This window comes from Bos taurus, chromosome 9 (genome assembly GCF_002263795.3).
Source record: "Bos taurus isolate L1 Dominette 01449 registration number 42190680 breed Hereford chromosome 9, ARS-UCD2.0, whole genome shotgun sequence".
Lineage (NCBI taxonomy): Eukaryota > Metazoa > Chordata > Mammalia > Artiodactyla > Bovidae > Bos > Bos taurus.
Window position 1 is genome coordinate 66,885,004 of NC_037336.1, and position 4,917 is coordinate 66,889,920.

A 4,917-nucleotide genomic window follows, 5' to 3' on the forward strand; every position below is an offset into this window, starting at 1 on the left:
TAAGGTTTTGTATATTTGTCATTAATCCATAGAATTTTTTTATTTTATTAAAAATACAATTTAACCTTATTTTCTGGAGAAGGAAATGGCAACTCATTCCAGTATTCTTGCCTGAGGAATCCCGTGGACAGAGGAACGTGGTGGGCTAGAGTCCCTGGGCTTGCAAAGTCAGACACGACTGAGTGACTGAGCATGAACACATGAACCTTATTTTGGTAAATTATATATTATTCTTAATTTAGTTGTTTAGTATATTTTATGAAGGATAAGAAAAGATTTGTCTGAAGAAAGCATTCCTTGTTAAAACAGTTTTATTTTCTGTATGCTATGTTTTAGATGGATGGATGAACTATATCTGAGCTATTAGTTAAAAAAACTTTTACAAATTCAAAGTAATGTTAATAATTTAAACGTATAAGTGTTAAATGTAATCTAAGGATTTAGGATGAGCAGTCTACATAAGGAGTTGAGAACTTGATTTGTCCAGTCTTATAGCAATAAAAGTGTACTTTTGAAGACTGAAAGATACTGAACTGAACTAAGTAAACAAAATTCCAATAGAATATGAACTTTTAAAAATGAATATGTAGAGAAATTCACATATGAAAGCTACAGTTGAAATTAAGTTTTCAGAAAGAAACATAAATATTAAAAACCTTATGTCAATGTAGAAGATGTGAAAGAAAAAAAATTGTTCATTTGACTCAAGAAAGATTTAACTTTGATCATTCATTAATTTATTCAACCTACAAATATTTATTAAGCTTAGTTAGCATCTGCAGTATAATGTATTGCTATTTGATAGAATAAAGTGATGTAAGAGTTTCTCTGACTTCAGTGAAGTTGCATATTCATAAAGATCAACTTAATTTTTATACAGATGTTAAAAGTGATAATTATATATTCTCTTAAAGAATATATATATGATTTATTTTATAACATTAATGAAAACCATGCTAATATTAGGAATTATGTTAGCCTCATATTGGTATTTTCCAGCTTTAAAAATATTGCTTGATTTTAGTTGCATATTTTATACCAACAAACAACCTAAGCAATCTTAACAATTGAAAAAATTTGTCACAAATGTTGCCACAATTTTGATCAATGAGAAAGAAGATCTATAGTTTTTCACTCTGAATTTGCTTTATTCCCTTGGGTTTCCCTTCAACCTGAGAAAACAAAAACTTTACTGAGTTCAGTGATTGAGAGAAAGCATTTCCTGGGGGAGCAAGAGATCAAGAAAAGGAGACTAAAGATAGTTAAACACAAGATTGTATTCTGAAACTATGCCTCTTGTGTTTATACCTCAAGAGTTCAAAATAGCATTATTATTTTTTATACATTTTTATTGCAGTATGGTTAACATATAGTATTATAGGTTTCAGGTGTACAATATAGTGATTCACAGATTATATTCCATTTTTAGTTATAAAATATTGGCTATATTTCCTGTGCTATACAATATATCCTTGTGGCTTATTTATTTTATACACAGTAGTTTACAAGTATATTTTATTACATCAAAATTAGTTATCTGGATATTCATGACTACAATGCAGTCTGGGAGGTGTACACTTTAGCTTTCCATTTAGTGCTTAATAATAGACAATAAAAGATGTCATTGACAAATTTAGGAATAAGTGATATTTCATAGGAAGATCTATAGAATATCTAGGACTAAGAATTAATCTTATCTTTGACTTCCTTGGTGGCTCAGATGGTAAAGCGTCTGCCTATAATGCAGGAGACCCAGGTTCGATCCCTGGGTTGGGAAGATCCTCTGGAGAAGGAAATGGCAACCCATTCCAGCATTCTTGCCTGGAAAATCCGATGGACGGAGGAGTGTGGAAGAGTCGGACACAACTGAATGACTTCACTTTCACTTTTTCTTTTGTTAATAACAGGATAAATTCCCATAAAGAAACAAGAAAAAGAAATAAAAGAAAAATGACAAGCATTATGACTAAGAGATATTGTAATAGTTAAAAATATCCAGAAATGAAATGTTAACCTCACAACAATCAATAAAATACAAATGAAAAGTCTGAGATACCGTCAAACTGGTACTGTTGCTCACATGACCTCTTTATGGTCTCTTTACCTTTATCTTGTTCTAATCACTCACTTCCCCCTTTATGTTCATAAGGGATAATGAGACTGATTTTTATGTAATGAATTTTTATACCTTGAGCAGCATGTCCTACAGCAAAATCATAGAATATCCTGTGAAATGATTTATGAAAACACAAAGGTTTTATGGTCTAATACATGCAGAATAATAAATATAAACTATTTCTCATCTTATAGATTCAGTAAACTTAAACACAATAGTTTCTCTCATTGGTTTCTCTCATATGTTCTATTGAAGAAATCTACTTGGCAGTCATTCCCAAATTTATTTGAAAGATGGCTTAGTGCACTGGTTATGAGCTCAAAGTCTGCAGTTAGGCAACTCAAGAGCATATTCTAACTGCCATTTGCCAGCTGTGTGTATCAATAATTGGACCAATTATTTGATCTCTTTGTTTATCAGTTTCATCATCTACAAGGTGGTGTTAATAATAATAATAATAATAACGGCTTCATAAGTTTCTTGTGAAGATTGAATCAGTTAATATATGTCAAGTGCTTTGAATCGTGTTGATATAAGTGCTCCCAAAAGATCTATTTTTATGATTTAACTTGGGTATCTTTTTTAAAAAAAGTAGCACATACTAGTAGCTTGTTATTAACAACCTACTTATCATTCACTGACTAATTCACAAATGCTGGTCATGTGTGAGCTGTTGTCTTAATTTGGGTTGCTCTAACAAAATACTGCAGACTGAATGGCTTAAACAAAAACATTTATTTCTCACAGTTATGAATCATGGGACTGGCAGATCCCAAGTCGGTGAGGGCCCACTTACTGGCTTGTAGATGGCTATATTCTTGTATTTTTACATGGTGCAGAGCAAAGAGTGAAGAAGCAAGATTCCAGTTCTCTTTTTATAAGGGCACTAACTGCATTCTTGAGGACTCACTCTCATGAACTAAATACTCCTCAAAGGTGTATCTCTTAACATCATCACATTGGGGATTACAATTTCAACACAGAACTTTAGGGGAGACACAAACAAATACTCACATGGCAAAATATATCAGGCCTATATTTTTAGTTAACAGGCACCCATAGGGTAAACTTTGGCTTGTCGTACTCCAAAGCCTATGCCAGCAATGGATGGGCTTAACAGTCTTATTCTATTTATTGAAAATACTTGAGACATTGAACATGACCATCTACTACCAAGAATTCAATGGCAGAGGAATCTATTATGTTCTTGGAACATTTAATAGTGCTGTCTAAAAGGTTTTTCTGTGGCTGATTGCATCAGGGGTAAGTTTCTGACCAAAGGATGAATGATCAGTTGCCTGATGAGTTCTGCCAAACATGGATAATAGGTCATTAAATTAAGAATTCCAGACTTTCTCTTATGGCATTTGAATATCAGGCATACTGAGAGAGTCTTTAACCTCATGAATACTGGATGGAGAGCCAGAATGCTGCTGACTCATCATAATGGTTAAGTCTTAGGCTCAAAATACTCACTTCTGATAAAACCATATGAGCCAAGTTTGCTGATAATTTTCTACCAGATCTATTACTACTGTATTTAATGTCTGGGAGATGTGGCTTGTTGCTGTTCACATTTTCCCTTTTTCTCATGTATCCTTTTGGTACAGGAAGCTTTTTACTAGCTAAGATGGTACAAAGATGATGCTGACACTTTTCTCTAATGCTGCTGCTACTGCTGCTGCTAAGTCACTTCAGTCGTGTCCGACTCTGTGCGACCCCATAGACGGCCTCCCACCAGGCTCCTCTGTCCCTGGGATTCTCCAGGCAAGAATACTGGAGTGGGTTGCCATTTCTCTAATGCTACTTACCACAAATATCAGTCCATATCTGTGAAGTATCTTCCTTTCCTAATTAGAAAAAGAGGGAAAGGTTTTAGTTAGGGTACAGACAGATTTTTTGAAGAGCAAGAGGCTAGAGAAACTGGTTATTTAACTTTTGAGCCCATTACCCTTTAAAAGAGAATTAAACTCGACAACAGAGGTTGTAGAGAGATTTAATTTCCTTCATTCCTTGAAGAACCTGTGGTATTCAGACAAGAGATGATAACTGAATTTGATGGAACTATTTGTGTAGATACTGTGCCCCCAGGGGCCCTGGAGAGCAGGGTTTATTCTCACAGGCATTTCTACATCGTCATTGCATACAGCATCTTTCTAGTCCTTTAGAGTCCAACAGCATGGGGAATTGGAGTTTTCCTGACTAGAAGCAGGGACTCTTTTCCAAGAACTTCTGCAATCAGGGAGTGTGAACTTACATAAACCCAAAAGGAGAGCTAAAGGTGAGTATAAATGTGACATGGTGACTGCAGCTGACAGACTGGTTTATAAGCACAATCAAAACATTTCTTTGAGCACCTCCAGAAAAAAAATCTTGGAGAAGAAGTTGAGGAGAACTTATTTCCTGCTTAGGCAGGTAGGAGAGAGGTTGATGACTCATAATTAAATATCTCTCCATTAAAAAATTCACAGTCTGTTAAGTCTCAGTAATACTGGTTATAATGAAAATAAATCCCTATCAACGGAAATATCAGTATATCCTAAAATCCTTCTTCCAATTTGAAAAACCTTACCTATCAAAATTGTATGGTATACTACCTATGAGAAGTGAGTACAGATACCAGCTTTTAGAGGTTTTTTTTCCTACTAAATTAAGGTTGGAGAGGACTGACGTATTTTGCTACTTTTATTTTTTTGCCATTTCAACCACAAAGGGATGCTATCAAAGAAATAAGCAACAAACTAAGAATCACATGGTAGAATTTCTTAGTAATAAATAGTTGAATTAATTTGTACAATTTA

At 34.0% G+C, this 4,917-nt stretch overlaps 1 non-coding gene across 1 annotated transcript; it reads left to right on the plus strand.

Moving 5' to 3' along the window:
* The first annotated feature begins 1,705 nt into the window (after positions 1-1,705).
* TRNAY-AUA (transfer RNA tyrosine (anticodon AUA)) lies at positions 1,706-1,777 on the plus strand. The gene has a single exon. It is a non-coding gene; the product is annotated as a tRNA-Tyr (tRNA).
* The last annotated feature ends 3,140 nt before the right edge of the window (positions 1,778-4,917 follow it).